At 49.1% G+C, this 18,205-nt stretch overlaps 1 long non-coding RNA gene across 1 annotated transcript in view; it reads right to left on the reverse strand.

The window, feature by feature from the left end:
- The window catches only part of LOC134980573 (uncharacterized), an 82,745-nt gene extending 70,273 nt beyond the window's left edge, over positions 1–12,472 (reverse strand). The window contains exon 1 of the long non-coding RNA XR_010190437.1: positions 12,202–12,472. This is a non-coding gene — a long non-coding RNA (uncharacterized LOC134980573). The remainder of the gene's footprint in view (positions 1–12,201) is intronic.
- Positions 12,473–18,205: the final 5,733 nt, after the last annotated feature.

An 18,205-nucleotide genomic window follows, 5' to 3' on the forward strand; every position in this document is an offset into this window, starting at 1 on the left:
ACTAAATATTATCCTTCACTAAACAATAATATTGCCATTGTCGTCAGGTCTGTAATGTAAAGGGCCCCATACACTAGAGCGGTAATGCCCGATTTCATCCGATTTCGGGCATTCGGCATTTTATTCCAAATGAGACTCCAGTAAATGGTTGCGATGACATACTGTAGCACTGCGGTACTCTCTTCCCTGGCAGACGGAGGACAAACTTCACACCGCAGAATCCTGGCAGCTCACCTAAGCTCATCAACCTCTTCCTTCATCCAAGTGTCTTAGGCACATCCCCTCCTCTCCCCAGAGCCCTCCTCAACATGTTTTGGCAAATGGAGAAAAACAAACACCAAATTGTCGCTCCTCGTTGAAAGGCAGCTGAAAATGAATCAGCCGTCGCCTGGAAAGGTACTAAAACCATTTTTGCTTTTTTATTTATTTATTTCTGTATTTGATTATTTATTTATTTTGCAATTTATTTATTTTAATTAACTTGCAACCTTTAAATAAACAATATAGTCTAGTGGTTTTTTTTGCACTTTCATATTTTGTTTTATGTTGTACTTTTTACCTCCCATCGTTTATTTTTGTTCAGCTCAATACAAAACGGCATTCCTGTATCCAGCGTAGACCAGAAATAATATGGAAACGTAACTTTTGTAGGCCATGGTTAAAGCAATGAGACCCCCCAACACATACAAAACACACAAAAATCTAAATATATAAGAAAGAAAAGGTAGAAAATAGATATAAAAACTAGAGATGAGCGCCTGAAATTTTTCGGGTTTTGTGTTTTGGTTTTGGGTTCGGTTCCGCGGCCGTGTTTTGGGTTCGAACGCGTTTTGGCAAAACCTCACCAAATTTTTTTTGTCGGATTCGGGTGTGTTTTGGATTCGGGTGTTTTTTTCAAAAAACACTAAAAAACAGCTTAAATCATAGAATTTGGGGGTCATTTTGATCCCAAAGTATTATTAACCTCAAAAACCATAATTTACACTCATTTTCAGTCTATTCTGAATACCTCACACCTCACAATATTATTTTTAGTCCTAAAATTTGCACCGAGGTCGCTGTGTGAGTAAGATAAGCGACCCTAGTGGCCGACACAAACACCGGGCCCATCTAGGAGTGGCACTGCAGTGTCACGCAGGATGTCCCTTCCAAAAAACCCTCCCCAAACAGCACATGACGCAAAGAAAAAAAGAGGCGCAATGAGGTAGCTGTGTGAGTAAGATTAGCGACCCTAGTGGCCGACACAAACACCGGGCCCATCTAGGAGTGGCACTGCAGTGTCACGCAGGATGGCCCTTCCAAAAAACCCTCCCCAAACAGCACATGACGCAAAGAAAAAAAGAGGCGCAATGAGGTAGCTGACTGTGTGAGTAAGATTAGCGACCCTAGTGGCCGACACAAACACCGGGCCCATCTAGGAGTGGCACTGCAGTGTCACGCAGGATGTCCCTTCCAAAAAACCCTCCCCAAACAGCACATGACGCAAAGAAAAAAAGAGGCGCAATGAGGTAGCTGACTGTGCGAGTAAGATTAGCGACCCTAGTGGCCGACACAAACACCGGGCCCATCTAGGAGTGGCACTGCAGTGTCACGCAGGATGTCCCTTCCAAAAAACCCTCCCCAATCAGCACATGATGCAAAGAAAAAGAAAAGAAAAAAGAGGTGCAAGATGGAATTGTCCTTGGGCCCTCCCACCCACCCTTATGTTGTATAAACAAAACAGGACATGCACACTTTAACCAACCCATCATTTCAGTGACAGGGTCTGCCACACGACTGTGACTGATATGACGGGTTGGTTTGGACCCCCCCCAAAAAAGAAGCAATTAATCTCTCCTTGCACAAACTGGCTCTACAGAGGCAAGATGTCCACCTCATCTTCACCCTCCGATATATCACCGTGTACATCCCTCTCCTCACAGATTATCAATTCGTCCCCACTGGAATCCACCATCTCAGCTCCCTGTGTACTTTGTGGAGGCAATTGCTGCTGGTCAATGTCTCCGCGGAGGAATTGATTATAATTCATTTTAATGAACATCATCTTCTCCACATTTTCTGGATGTAACCTCGTACGCCGATTGCTGACAAGGTGAGCGGCGGCACTAAACACTCTTTCGGAGTACACACTTGTGGGAGGGCAACTTAGGTAGAATAAAGCCAGTTTGTGCAAGGGCCTCCAAATTGCCTCTTTTTCCTGCCAGTATAAGTACGGACTGTGTGACGTGCCTACTTGGATGCGGTCACTCATATAATCCTCCACCATTCTATCAATGTTGAGAGAATCATATGCAGTGACAGTAGACGACATGTCCGTAATCGTTGTCAGGTCCTTCAGTCCGGACCAGATGTCAGCATCAGCAGTCGCTCCAGACTGCCCTGCATCACCGCCAGCGGGTGGGCTCGGAATTCTGAGCCTTTTCCTCGCACCCCCAGTTGCGGGAGAATGTGAAGGAGGAGATGTTGACAGGTCGCGTTCCGCTTGACTTGACAATTTTGTCACCAGCAGGTCTTTCAACCCCAGCAGACTTGTGTCTGCCGGAAAGAGAGATCCAAGGTAGGCTTTAAATCTAGGATCGAGCATGGTGGCCAAAATGTAGTGCTCTGATTTCAACAGATTGACCACCCGTGAATCCTTGTTAAGCGAATTAAGGGCTGCATCCACAAGTCCCACATGCCTAGCGGAATCGCTCCGTGTTAGCTCCTCCTTCAATGTCTCCAGCTTCTTCTGCAAAAGCCTGATGAGGGGAATGACCTGACTCAGGCTGGCAGTGTCTGAACTGACTTCACGTGTGGCAAGTTCAAAGGGCATCAGAACCTTGCACAACGTTGAAATCATTCTCCACTGCACTTGAGACAGGTGCATTCCACCTCCTATATCGTGCTCAATTGTATAGGCTTGAATGGCCTTTTGCTGCTCCTCCAACCTCTGAAGCATATAGAGGGTTGAATTCCACCTCGTTACCACTTCTTGCTTCAGATGATGGCAGGGCAGGTTCAGTAGTTTTTGGTGGTGCTCCAGTCTTCTGTACGTGGTGCCTGTACGCCGAAAGTGTCCCGCAATTTTTCTGGCCACCGACAGCATCTCTTGCACGCCCCTGTCGTTTTTTTAAAAATTCTGCACCACCAAATTCAAGGTATGTGCAAAACATGGGACGTGCTGGAATTTGCCCATATTTAATGCACACACAATATTGCTGGCGTTGTCCGATGCCACAAATCCACAGGAGAGTCCAATTGGGGTAAGCCATTCCGCGATGATCTTCCTCAGTTGCCGTAAGAGGTTTTCAGCTGTGTGCGTATTCTGGAAACCGGTGATACAAAGCGTAGCCTGCCTAGGAAAGAGTTGGCGTTTGCGAGATGCTGCTACTGGTGCCGCCGCTGCTGTTCTTGCGGCGGGAGTCCATACATCTACCCAGTGGGCTGTCACAGTCATATAGTCCTGACCCTGCCCTGCTCCACTTGTCCACATGTCCGTGGTTAAGTGGACATTGGGTACAGCTGCATTTTTTAGGACACTGGTGACTCTTTTTCTGAGGTCTGTGTACATTTTCGGTATCACCTGCCTAGAGAAATGGAACCTAGATGGTATTTGGTACCGGGGACACAGTACCTCCAACAAGTCTCTAGTTGGCTCTGCAGTAATGATGGATACCGGAACCACGTTTCTCACCACCCAGGATGCCAAGGCCTCAGTTATCCGCTTTGCAGTAGGATGACTGCTGTGATATTTCATCTTCCTCGCAAAGGACTGTTGAACAGTCAATTGCTTACTGGAAGTAGTACAAGTGGGCTTACGACTTCCCCTCTGGGATGACCATCGACTCCCAGCGGCAACAACAGCAGCGCCAGCAGCAGTAGGCGTTACACGCAAGGATGCATCGGAGGAATCCCAGGCAGGAGAGGACTCGTCAGAATTGCCAGTGACATGGCCTGCAGGACTATTGGCATTCCTGGGGAAGGAGGAAATTGACACTGAGGGAGTTGGTGGGGTGGTTTGCGTGAGCTTGGTTACAAGAGGAAGGGATTTACTGGTCAGTGGACTGCTTCCGCTGTCACCCAAAGTTTTTGAACTTGTCACTGACTTATTATGAATGCGCTGCAGGTGACGTATAAGGGAGGATGTTCCGAGGTGGTTAACGTCCTTACCCCTACTTATTACAGCTTGACAAAGGGAACACACGGCTTGACACCTGTTGTCCGCATTTCTGGTGAAATACCTCCACACCGAAGAGCTGATTTTTTTGGTATTTTCACCTGGCATGTCAACGGCCATATTCCTCCCACGGACAACAGGTGTCTCCCCGGGTGCCTGACTTAAACAAACCACCTCACCATCAGAATCCTCCTGGTCAATTTCCTCCCCAGCGCCAGCAACACCCATATCCTCCTCATCCTGGTGTACTTCAACACTGACATCTTCAATCTGACTATCAGGAACTGGACTGCGGGTGCTCCTTCCAGCACTTGCAGGGGGCGTGCAAATGGTGGAAGGCGCATGCTCTTCACGTCCAGTGTTGGGAAGGTCAGGCATCGCAACCGACACAATTGGACTCTCCTTGTGGATTTGGGATTTCGAAGAATGCACAGTTCTTTGCTGTGCTGCTTTTGCCAGCTTGAGTCTTTTCATTTTTCTAGCGAGAGGCTGAGTGCTTCCATCCTCATGTGAAGCTGAACCACTAGCCATGAACATAGGCCAGGGCCTCAGCCGTTCCTTGCCACTCCGTGTGGTAAATGGCATATTGGCAAGTTTACGCTTCTCCTCCGACAATTTTATTTTAGGTTTTGGAGTCCTTTTTTTTCTGATATTTGGTGTTTTGGATTTGACATGCTCTGTACTATGACATTGGGCATCGGCCTTGGCAGACGACGTTGCTGGCATTTCATCGTCTCGGCCATGACTAGTGGCAGCAGCTTCAGCACGAGGTGGAAGTGGATCTTGATCTTTCCCTAATTTTGGAACCTCAACATTTTTGTTCTCCATATTTTAATAGGCACAACTAAAAGGCACCTCAGGTAAACAATGGAGATGGATACTAGTATACAATTATGGACTGCCTGCCGACTGCAGACACAGAGGTAGCCACAGCCGTGAACTACCGTACTGTACTGTGTCTGCAGCTAATATAGACTGGTTGATAAAGAGAAGATGTCTATGTAACTATGTATGTATAAAGAAGACTGAAAAAAATCCACGGTTAGGTGGTATACAATTATGGACGGACTGCCTGCCGAGTGCAGACACAGAGGTAGCCACAGCCGTGAACTACCGTACTGTACTGTGTCTGCAGCTAATATAGACTGGTTGATAAAGAGAAGATGTCTATGTAACTATGTATGTATAAAGAAGAATGAAAAAAAACCACGGTTAGGTGGTATACAATTATGGACGGACTGCCTGCCGAGTGCAGACACAGAGGTAGCCACAGCCGTGAACTACCGTACTGTACTGTGTCTGCAGCTAATATAGACTGGTTGATAAAGAGAAGATGTCTATGTAACTATGTATGTATAAAGAAGAATGAAAAAAATCCACGGTTAGGTGGTATTACAATTATGGACGGACTGCCTGCCGAGTGCAGAGACACAGAGGTAGCCACAGCCGTGAACTACCGTACTGTGTCTGCTGCGACTGGATGATAAATGATATAAAAAATATATATATATCACTACTGCAGCCGGACAGGTATATATTATATATTATATAATGACGGACCTGCTGGACACTGTCTGTCAGCAGAATGAGTTTTATTTTTATAGAATAAAAAAAAAAAAAACACACAAGTGAAGTCACACGACGAGTGTTTAACTTTTTCAGGCAATCACAATATAAGTATACTACTAACTATACTGGTGGTCAGTGTGGTCAGGTCACTGGTCAGTCACACTGGCAGTGGCACTCCTGCAGCAAAAGTGTGCACTGTTTAATTTTAATATAATATGTACTCCTGGCTCCTGCTATAACCTATAACTGGCACTGCAGTAGTGCTCCCCAGTCTCCCCCACAATTATAAGCTGTGTGAGCTGAGCAGTCAGACAGATATATAATATATATAGATGATGCAGCACACTGGCCTGAGCCTGAGCAGTGCACACAGATATGGTATGTGACTGACTGAGTCACTGTGTGTATCGCTTTTTTCAGGCAGAGAACGGATATATTAAATAAACTGCACTGTGTGTCTGGTTGTCACTCACTATATAATATATTATGTACTCCTGGCTCCTGCTATAACCTATAACTGGCACTGCAGTAGTGCTCCCCAGTCTCCCCCACAATTATAAGCTGTGTGAGCTGAGCAGTCAGACAGATATATATAATATTATATATAGATAATAGATGATGCAGCACACTGGCCTGAGCCTGAGCAGTGCACACAGATATGGTATGTGACTGAGTCACTGTGTGCTGTGTATCGCTTTTTTCAGGCAGAGAACGGATTATAAAGTAAACTGCACTGTCCTCACTAGTAAACTCTCTCCACTCAGTCTCTACACTTCTACAGTAACAGTACTCCTCCTAGTCAGCTCCAGTAAATCTCTCTCAGTCTCTTATAATCTAAATGGAGAGGACGCCAGCCACGTCCTCTCCCTATCAATCTCAATGCACGTGTGAAAATGGCGGCGACGCGCGGCTCCTTATATAGAATCCGAGTCTCGCGATAGAATCCGAGCCTCGCGAGAATCCGACAGCGTCATGATGACGTTCGGGCGCGCTCGGGTTAACCGAGCAAGGCGGGAAGATCCGAGTCGCTCGGACCCGTGAAAAAAAACATGAAGTTCTGGCGGGTTCGGATTCAGAGAAACCGAACCCGCTCATCTCTAATAAAAACTGGTATTGTGGCTCTCTGTGGGAAACGAACAGGAGGCTATGGGGGGTATTCAATCAGCTCCGGTACTCTCAGAGCTATTGAACTGGACCCCTGCCTATTTAATCGCGGCCCATATTCGCCGGTTTTTAAGGCATTTTCGCCAATGCCTATTCGTCTTTTCTTTTTTCGTGAAGAGGCATTGGCGAAAAATGCCTCAAGATCAGTGAAAACGGCCTGCGATTTTGCCGGCGCAGGCGAGAAAACACGTAGATTCATCAATCCACGTGTTTTTCACTGCTGCAGAATTTTTTTGCCTAGTCGAAAAAGTGGCCCTGCTATTGAATAGGGTGAATCCCCTCTCACCCTTAAAATAGCGAAAAGTCCATTTTTTTTGCCTAGGCAAAAAAACGGACCTAATTGAATGAATACCCCCCTAAGTAAAAGGTACCTCACTAATGCTGAAGAATGACACTCAGTGATCATGGAAAGATCACTCAACTTGAAGGTAAAAGCTAATAAATATGACTAATAAGATATAAATATAGCTGGATAGTTCATTCCGGGCTGTCTTAACAGAAGTTTAGGCCCCTGGGCACAGCAATGCACTGGGCCCCCTACCCATCCTCCAGCGGTAGAGGTGGGAGGTGCTATCAGCGGCAGCTTTGATGTCACGTGGGCGGTAGGGGGAGTTCTATCTTCCGCTCAGCATGTAGGACCTGGAGCAGTAATTTCTGCTAATTACTCCTTAACTGCACAGATGGTGGGAGATGGGACGGTAGTGAGAACACTAAACTGTAGAAGGGGCATTGGGCTGAATGATGGGGCCCCGGTACATGACTTCCATGGTGGTAGGGGGTGTGTAATACGTAGGCAGTGGCGTAACTACTGCCCCCGCAGCCCTCGCGGTGGCTTGGGGGCGAGGGGCTGCGGGGGCGCCGCCACTGATTTAGAGCAGATTGACATGCGGACGAACGTCCGCATGTCAATCTGTTGTCACTAGCCCCCCGCTGTGAAGTAGGGACACGGAGGGCACAGCGTGCGCCTCTCCTGTGTCCCTCTGAATCTCCGGCGTGTCGGGGGGCGTGTCCTATGAAAAGGGGGCGTGGCTTCGCGGAGGACCCGCGATCGCGGGCCACGCCCCCGTTTCGTCACTGAGGGGGCATGCCCAGCGCTCTGTGAGCTGCTGGCATGCCCTCTCTCCCACTGTCTGCGCTGAATAGACGCTGTGCGCATGCGCACAGCGTCTATTCACTACTGCTCTGCTATGCAGAGCAGTGACTGTAGGAGCCTCCCAACTGCCCCCCCCCATCGCGGGACACTGCGGGAGGTATGCATATATGGCACTGGGGGGGCACTGAGGGGGCATATATGGAACAGGGGGGGGCACTGAGGGGGCATATATGGCCTGAGGGGGCATATATGCCACTGGGGTGGCACTGAGGGGCATATATGGCACTGAGGGGGCATATATGGCACTGGGGGCACTGAGGGGGCATATATGGCACTGGGGGGGCACAGAGGGGTCATATATGGCACTGAGGGGGCATATATGGCACTGAGGGGGGCACTGAGGGGGCATATATGGCACTGAGGGGGCATATATGGCACTGGGGGACACTGAGGGCATATATGGCACTGGGGGGCACTGAGGGGGCATAGATTGCACTGGGGGGCACTGAGGGGGCATATATGGCACTGGGGAGGCACTGAGGGGGCATATATGGCACTGAGGGGGCATATATGGCACTGGTGGGGCACTGAGGGGGCATATATGGCACTGGGGGGGCACTGAGGGGGCATATATGGCACTGGGGGGTACTGAGGGGGCATATATGGCAGTGAGGGGGCATATATGGCACTGGGGGGTACTGAGGGGGCATATATGGCACTGGGGGGGCACAGAGGGGTCATATATGGCACTGAGGGGGCATATATGGCACTGCGGGGGGCACTGAGGGGGCATATATGGCATTGAGGGGGCATATATGGCACTGGGGGGCACTGAGGGCATATATGGCACTGGGGGGCACTGAGGGGGCATAGATGGCACTGGGGGGCACTGAGGGGGCATATATGGCACTGGGGAGGCACTGAGGGGGCATATATGGCACTGAGGGGGCATATATGGCACTGGTGGGGCACTGAGGGGGCATATATGGCACTGGGGGGGCACTGAGGGGGCATATATGGCACTGGGGGGTACTGAGGGGGCATATATGGCACTGGGGGGCACTGAGGGGGCATATATGGCACTGGGGAGGCACTGAGGGGGCATATATGGCACTGAGGGGGCATATATGGCACTGTATGTGTACCTGGCACATGGGGGGCTATATTTGGCACTGGGGGCACGTGAGCACCTGGCATTGTGGGGGAATATCTGGCACTGGGGGCATATGTGGCACTGGGGGGAGAGGCTATATTTGGCACTGGGGGCATGTGAGTACCTGGCACCGTGGGGGAATATCTGGCACTGAGGACATATGTGGCACTGGGAGCACAGCCCTAGCAACAAGCACTACCCCCTAGCAATGAGCATGACACCCAGTGCATGAAACCCCTGGCAACGAGCATGACACCGAGTGCATGAAACACCTGGCAACGAGCATGACACCCTGAGCATGAAAACCCCTGGCACCGTGCATGGAACCAAGAGCATGAAACCCCTGGCAACGAGCAGGTAATTTAAAAGTAATTAGAAGCCTTAATGTAGGACTTAATGTGTAATGGGCATTACGGTGTGTGGCATAATGTATCACGGACATTGCGGTGTGTGTCAGAATGTGTCACAGGCATTACGGTGTGTGGCAAACTAAATCACGGGCATTGTGGTATGTGGTATAATGTCTCAGGGGCATTGCAGTGTGGCATAGGGTATAACGGGCATTGCGGTATGTGTCACAGGCATTACTGTGTATGGTATACTAGATCACGGGCATTGTGGTATGTGGTATAATGTCTCAGGGTCATTGCAGTGTGTGGCATAATGTATAATGGGCATTGCGGTGTGTGGCATAATGTGTCAGGCATTACGGTGTCTGTATACTATATCACGGGCATTGTGGTATGTGGTATAATATCTTAGGGTCATTGCAGTGTGGCATAATGTATAACGGGCATTGCGGTGTGTGTCATAATGTATCACGGACATTGCGGTGTGTGGTATACTATATCATGGGCATTGTGGTATGTGGTATAATGTCTCAGGTTCATTGCAGTGTGTGTCATAATGTATCACGGACATTGCGGTGTGTGTCATAATGTATCACGGACATTGCGGTGTGTGGTATACTATATCATGGGCATTGTGGTATGTGCTATAAAGTATCAGGGGCATTGCAGTGTGTAGCATAATGTATAACGGGCATTGCGATTCCTGTCATAATGTGTCACAGGCATTACGGTGTGTGGCATAATGTGTCGGGGGCATTACGGTGTGTGCATATTGTGTCATGTGCATTATTGTGTGTGGCATAATGTCTGAGGGCCTTTGCAGTATGTGGCATAATGTATACTGGGCATTACTATAAGGAGGAAAAATGACAAATAATGGAAGGGGCATGAATCAGGATTATTTTTCTTTCCTGTGGTGGCTAACGTCTGGGCGTGCAGGTTGCAAAACTGGGGTATAAGGTAGTCTATTCCTGCAATGCCACGCCTCTTTATGTGAAGCCGCGCCCATTTAAACAAAACCACGCCCCTTTTTGGCGCCGCGCGCCTTCGGCGCACACATGTTTGTCCCTTTCCTAGTGCCAATTATGGGGGGGGGGGGCGCCGAAGAATGTTTTGGCTTGGGGGAGAAAAATTTCTAGTTACGCCACTGTACGTAGGGGAGGGGTGGATAATGGAGTGGGCTTAATATTTATCATTTTCTGGTGGGAGGGCAGCTTCCCTGACTGCAGATATCTCCAGTTCCTGGAAATAGATTTCTTAGCTTTGAATGGGATATAAAACTAGAGAGACCACCTTTCAGGAGGCGCTGGGGACACCATTCAGGAGATACTGGGGACACTTTTCAGGAGGTACTGGGGACACCTTTCAGGAGGTACTGGGGACACCTTTCAGGAGATACTGGGGACACCTTTCAGGAGGTACTGGGGACACCTGTCAGGAGGTACTGGGGACACCTTTCAGGAGGTACTGGGGACACCTTTCAGGAGATACTGGGGACACCTTTCAGGAGGTACTGGGGACACCTGTCAGGAGGTACTGGGGACACCTTTCAGGAGGTACTGGGGACACCTTTCAGGAGGTACTGGGGACTTGGAGATCAGAGTTCAGGAGCCAGAACAATCCACAGACAAAAATATAAAACTGCACACCAGGCGTGTGGAGCTGGAGCAGGGTGCTGCTGCTGGAAGGCTGATATCTCTGGTTCTGGGCATAGTAGAGACAAGCTGCCAGTGTCCACCGAAAGGGGAGAGTCTCAGCTTTTGGATGATATCCTCAGAAAAAAATCTAAGTCAGACAGAACCCGAGATATCTGGCAGGGAAGAGCAATTAACAGGCTTGGATGGGGTCCATATCTCCGGTTCCCCAGGGCCGATTTTCAAAAGTCTGGTACCTCTAGAAAGAGGGGACCCTCAGCTATCAGCCTAGGACCCTTATACACCTGGGGCCCTTGGGCAAGAGCCCATTGAGCTCATATGAAAAGACGACCCTGAGTTCATTTACCCCACAGTGTTCCACTGTGGAGCTCAAACACAGTTACAATATGGCACTCCATATGTCAACACCAGGGCTTAAAGTGGTCTTGGAGAGGTGGGGGAACTCACCTGCAATGCCGCAGAAAGGGTGTGGCCTCACAAGGAAGGGGCGTGGCCACACCAAAGTACCACAAATTCAAAATAATGCTTCACAGTAGCACAATCTTATTCACATTGCCCGCCCCACATACTAGTGCCCTTTACACACACAATTCCCACAATAGCAGAGTTCCCCTTTTACACAGTACGGGAGGCGGAGCCCCCTTTTACACAGTACGGCAGACAGCGTCCCCTTTTACACAGTACGACAGGTAGAGCCCCTTCCAGGGGCAAACGCAGGATTTTATGAGGGGGTTTTCTATATATATATATATATATATATATATATATATACATACATACATACACACTCAGAGTCTTGAAAGTGCAAAAACAGACAAAAAGAGTGACATGGCAAGAGAGGGTGAGAGAGACATGGAGATAGAGACATTGCAAGAGAGAGAGAGACATGGCAAAAGAGAGAGAGATGAAGGGGAGACATGGCAAAATAGAGTGACATGGAGAGAGAGAGAGAGACATGGAGAGAGAGAGAGAGAGAGAGAGAGAGAGAGAGAGAGAGAGAGAGAGAATATCAGCACCAGAAAGATTGGGCACCCAGAGCTGTGAATTGTGGCAGCAGTTACCTGGAGGTCTTCATGAGGAGGGTGAGTTGACTCTCCTACCAGACGCCCAGGGGTGTGCCATGGTTAGGATAGGGCCTCGGACCGTCATTCCCTTGCAGAAAGCGTTCCGGTGGAGGTGGGGAGGGCATTACAGACCGCGGGTCACTAAGCTTAGGGGTGGGGTGGAATTTAAGCTGCTGCGCTGGCAGGGAGATGGGGAGTGGGCACGGGCATTACTGGCCGCTGCTCAGCCTCACAGTTAACAGTTAACTCCGGCGGCTGCGGGGGGGGGGGGTGGGGGGATCGGGCGTTACAGCCCGCTGCTCAGTCACACTCCGGCGGCTGTGGCAGCGGCAGAGGGGGGGAGAGAGGGCACTTTGAACCTGGCGCCGGCTGTGCGCCATTCACGGCTCCTGGACCGTCAGCTAATGAGAAGCTGCCACTTGGCAGCTTCTCATTGGCTGGCGGTCTGCGAGCCGTGATTGGCTCACGCCAGATTTTAAAAAAGCCTCATCTACTTCTAATTGGTGCTGCAGACGGTCCGCGAGCCGTGATTGGCTGGCGGCCTCTGCCACCTTTGCAATGGAACAGGGACATGATGCTGTGGCCGGGCGGAGGCGGAACTGGTTCCGCCTACAATTAGAGGTGACGGAACGCAGTTCCGTCCCGTTCCGGCCCACTTTAACCACTGGTCAACACAATACATACACGTATAGACTGTTGTCTATAACCCATTTATTTTACCTCTTTGTAACTAATCATTGTTTGCAGGGGCATCTTACCCTGTAGGCACCCTGGGAGGTTTTGGCAAAACGCGTCCGAATCCAAAACACGGCCGCGGAACCGAATCCAAAACCAAAACACAAAACCCGAAAAATTTCCGGTGCACATCACTAGTACTAACCCCCGGCCGCCGCGTTTTCGCCCCTGAGGGTATCGCCATCTTTGGATGGTGATACCCTGTAGAAGCCTATGGGCTTCTTAATGCCAGCCACTGCAACCTGCCCCCTCCGCCGCCCCCCACCGCAGACGCCGACCCTCCTCTCCCCCGGCATACCTTCCTCCAGGAAGCCTGGACCCGGAAGGTAATCTCCTCCTCCCCCTAGCAACGTAGCCGGAGGTCCTTCCGGCTGCAGGGGAGGAGGAGGCGCCGGGGACAGCCTGCTGCTGCTTCCCGGCAGGTGAGCAGGTGGAGACCCCAGGGAGGTGACGGAGACCCCCCGCAAACCACCTCACAGGTATCGCGGGGGGGGGGGGGCCTCCGTCACCGCATTGCGATGTTGATCGCATATGTTAATACATCCCGCCCTAAGAGAGGCTGGGGGCTGTCCAGCAGGCAGCTCCCGGAGCGCTGGGCAATCCCCCAGAATTACAAAAATAGGGGCGTGGCTCACGGGGTCGGCATTGCCAGTGAGGCCATGCCCCTTTCTGCTTAGTCACACACCCTATTTTGGTCACTCGCCTTCAACCTAAGCCTAAGTTGGACAGTATGTCGGAGTGTTTCTGGGTGCGCCATTTTATTTATCATGATAGGGGCTCAATCCAAATATACACTGCTCAAAAAAATAAAGGGAACACTTAAACAACACAATGTAACTCCAAGTCAATCACACTTCTGTGAAATCAAACTGTCCACTTAGGAAGCATCACTGATTGACAATCAATTTCACATGCTGTTGTGCAAATGGAATAGACAGCAGGTGGGAATTATAGGCAATTAGCAAGACACCCCCAATAAAGGAGTTGTTCTGCAGGTGGTGACCACAGACCACTTCTCAGCTCCTATGCTTTCTGGCTGATGTTTTGGTCACTTTTGAAAGCTGGCGGTGCTTTCACTCTAGTGGTAGCATGAGACGGAGTCTACAACCCACACAAGTGGCTCAGGTAGTGCAGCTCATCCAGGATGGCACATCAATGCGAGCTGTGGCAAGAAGGTTTGCTGTGTCTGTCAGCGTAGTGCCCAGAGCATGGAGGCGCTACCAGGAGACAGGCCAGTACATCAGTAGACGTGGAGGAGGCCGTAGGAGGGCAACAACCCAGCAGCAGGACCGCTACTTCCGCCTTTGTGCAAGGAGGAACAGGAGGAGCACTGCCAGAGCCCTGCAAAATGACCTCCAGCAAGCCACAAATGTGCATGTGTCTACTCAAACGATCAGAAACAGACTCCATGAGGGTGGTATGAGGGCACGACGTCCACAGGTGGGGGTTGTGCTTACAGCCCAACACCGTGCAGGACGTTTGGCATTTGCCAGAGAACACCAAGATTGGCAAATTCGCCACTGGCGCCCTGTGCTCTTTACAGATGAAAGCAGGTTCTCACTGAGCACATGTGACAGACGTGACAGAGTCTGGAGATGCCAAGGAGAACGTTCTGCTGCTTGCAACATCCTCCAGCATGACCGGTTTGGCAGTGGGTCAGTAATGGTGTGGGGTGGCATTTCTTTGGGGGGGCCGCACAGCCCTCCATGTGCTCGCCAGAGGTAGCCTGACTGCCATTAGGTACCGAGATGAGATCCTCAGACCCCTTGTGAGACCATATGCTGGTGCGGTTGGACCTGGGTTCCTCCTAATGCAAGACAATGCTAGACCTCATGTGGCTGGAGTGTGTCAGCAGTTCCTGCAAGACGAAGGCATTGATGCTATGGACTGGCCCGCCCGTTCCTCAGACCTGAATCCAATTGAGCACATCTGGGACATCATGTCTCGCTCCATCCACCAACTCCACGTTGCACCACAGACTGTCCACCTCATCAGGAGCATGCCCAGGCGTTGTAGGGAGGTCATACAGGCACGTGGAGGCCACACACACTACTGAGCCTCCTTTTGGCTTGTTTTAAGGACATTACATTAAAGTTGGATCAGCCTGTAGTGTGTTTTTCCACTTTAATTTTTTGAGTGTGACTCCAAATCCAGACCTCCATGGGTTAATAAATTTGATTTCCATTGATAATTTTTGTGTGATTTTGTTGTCAGCACATTCAACTATGTAAAGAACAAAGTATTTAATAAGAATATTTCATTCATTCAGATCTAGGATGTGTTATTTTAGTGTTCGCTTTATTTTTTTGAGCAGTGTATATTTATATATGTATATATATATATATATATATATATATATATATATATATATATATATATATAAAAAATTTGCAGTTTTTAAATGACGGATAACGGTATATTTTGCTACTGACATGATTCAGGATTTATCTGTCACAAACAAATGTTCTGCTCTGGGGAGAAACTGTATAAAAAGCCAGAACTTGAAGTCCTGACAGAGTAAAATAAAAGCAAAAAACTATAAATACACATATTTACCAGTTATTCATTAGGAGTAATTCCATAAACTTGGTTGGACCCCGACACCCTGTCACGTTTGTTTAATCAAAACAAGATTAAATCAATTAAAATCATCTGCGCATTGTTAAAGCTGGTGCAGAGCTGCCATTTTTATTAATCATATAAGATTTATACTGCTTTGCATCGTGCAGAAAATACATTATCCGTCAGAGAAATGATATTCTCTTACAATTGGCTTGGAAATCAAGAGGGTATATTAAAGAGTTAGCTCGTCATTAGCTTCATATTCTCAAGACATCGTAGACTGTATAATCATGGTAATAATTGATTTTAGTGATGATAGTCACTTGTAGCCCACACAATACTCAGCAATGAACTTTGTACCCTGTAGTTTATTATGCATAGTGAAATCTCTACTAGTGTCATCTATCTTGCCGCGAAACTTGCAATGCCCCGCAATTTTATATCCTTCGCTAAAAAAAAAAATTCTCTGATTACAGGGCAAAGTGCCAGCTCTGCAATGTCTGTACACATAGAATTTCTCTCTCTGTCAATATTTTTTTGCAGAAGGGTGTCAACGAGAGGCACAATATTCAACGAGAGGGATGATATCCTAGGAACATATACTTTGTGAATGATAAGACGGCGAGGTTATCTGTCAGAGTTCGCCATCTGCCGAAGGCATAAAAAAAAAAAAAAAATCCATGCGCTTGATCAAGAAAAGCAACAAGCTAAAAATAAAAGTTTAACTATAATGTACCAGAAGGCTCCTTAAGACCTCTCTAATGAAAGAATGGCATACTGAGATGTTATTACGAACGAGGGGTCTTCACCCTCCTGAAACGTTTACCATATATACTGTATACTGCTTTTTTCTTCTTCTTTTCTCTTTTATTTTGTGTTATTTTTTTCTTCTCTATCATTTCACCAGACAGAGCTGTTTGTATCGTAGTGCTATTTACTAATTTTATGATAATTCACACTTGACTGTTCCTCACAAAGGGAGGGATGTATTAAGATACATCGCCGCCCCTCACCGCTTACCGTAGCGATGTAGATATGTACTAACATATGCGATCAATATCGCAATGCGGTGATGGAGGCCCCCCGCGATACCTGTGAGGTGGTGTGCGGGGGGTCTCCGTCACCTCCCAGGGGTCTCCACACTGCCTGGATGCCGGGAAGCAGCAGCAGGCTGTCTCCGGCGCCTCCTCCTCCCCCCTGCACCCGGAAGGACCTCCGGCTGCGTTGATAGGGGAAGGAGGAGACTACCTTCCGGGTCCAGGGCAGCCTGGATGAAGATAAGCCGGGGGGAGGGGGGTCGGCGGGGGCGGCGGGTTATGACGGTCAGCGATAAGAAGCCCATAGGCTTCTATATGGTATCGTCATCCAGAGATGGCGATACCCTGGACGGCGAAAACATGACGGTAGGGTCTTAGTAAATTTGAAAATGCGGTAAAACCATTTTCGGGGGTTTTACCGCATTTTTCCTTTGGTACATCCCGCCCAAAATCTGGAAGACTGACACATATTGGAGAGATTTCCGATAATCCCAGGAAAACAGGCCACCCATTGCGGTGCCGTCCATTTTACTAGTGACCGGGTCGTGGGCTTGATAAGGGGATTTATCATGGATTGTGTCATTATGGCTCCACCGCCCACCATGAGTAATGATGTAATCCTTGGCAGTTTGTCTTGAGGACCAAATTGATCCCCCCCCCCCCCCCCCCCCGCACTCCTTACTTGGGACAGGATGTACTAACCTCACAGTATGTACTAGCATATGCGATTAGTATTGTGAAGGACAGCTCTCCCGATAAGAGCTATCCTTCACGATGCGCTCCCATCCCTGGACTTCCGGTTTCACGACCCGGGAGTCTACACATGCACAGAATGATGCGGCGGCTGCAGAGCATGATGGGAGGTATCAGATCGGGTCCCTCATACAGGGGGATGCAGTCATGTGACTGGGGCACTGGGGCTCTGGATCATGGCAGTCACCATGCCAACGCCTGGATCCCAAGCAATCTAAATAGCAGCAGACAGAATGCCAAGCCCCAAGGACTATTCCCATTCGTGGGTGTCCATAACACACAATGCGCTCGTGGCGAGCGCAACGAGCCTGCAAGGGGCTTCATTCCACTCACCCCACCGCCCACCACCCGCTGGCATTCTGCTGTCGGGATCTCGGGGTTGGTATGCTGACCGCCGGGATCACGAGCGCAAGTCTCTCAGCCCCAACCCATACAGTGTGATTCGGAAAGAAGCCCATAGGCTTCTGTAGGGTAACGCCAGCCGTGGGAGCACCGGCGATTGGGCTTTAGTACATTTGGAAGTTTACTAAATTTATCTTTCAGTCCTCTGTCCATATCAGAGAAAACCTTGTTCCATGCAAATGTCCCTAATTCTGTATTTGGAATCTCTGCATACCGTAGCGTGTGTTTCCTGCAGAATCTTCTCCATTGATATGTTCTACCAGGAACTGGCACCTGAGTGCAGAGCAGATTAAATTGTCACTGGCCAGGGGTGTTGTAAGAGAGGAGGAGGCCCGTGTTCAGCCTATTTATTAAGTGTTAAAATCCCTGCAATCCTGTGTAAATGGCATGCATGCACTGATAAACAACTCACTGACCTGGCAGGTGATAAGGCTCCATTACTGCTGTTGACCAGTGTTGGCCGAGGGTCTTTTTTAAGGAAATACAGTAGCTACAAAGAAGACGTTCTGTCA

Source organism: Pseudophryne corroboree, chromosome 12, assembly GCF_028390025.1.
Source record: "Pseudophryne corroboree isolate aPseCor3 chromosome 12, aPseCor3.hap2, whole genome shotgun sequence".
NCBI classification, from domain to species: domain Eukaryota; kingdom Metazoa; phylum Chordata; class Amphibia; order Anura; family Myobatrachidae; genus Pseudophryne; species Pseudophryne corroboree.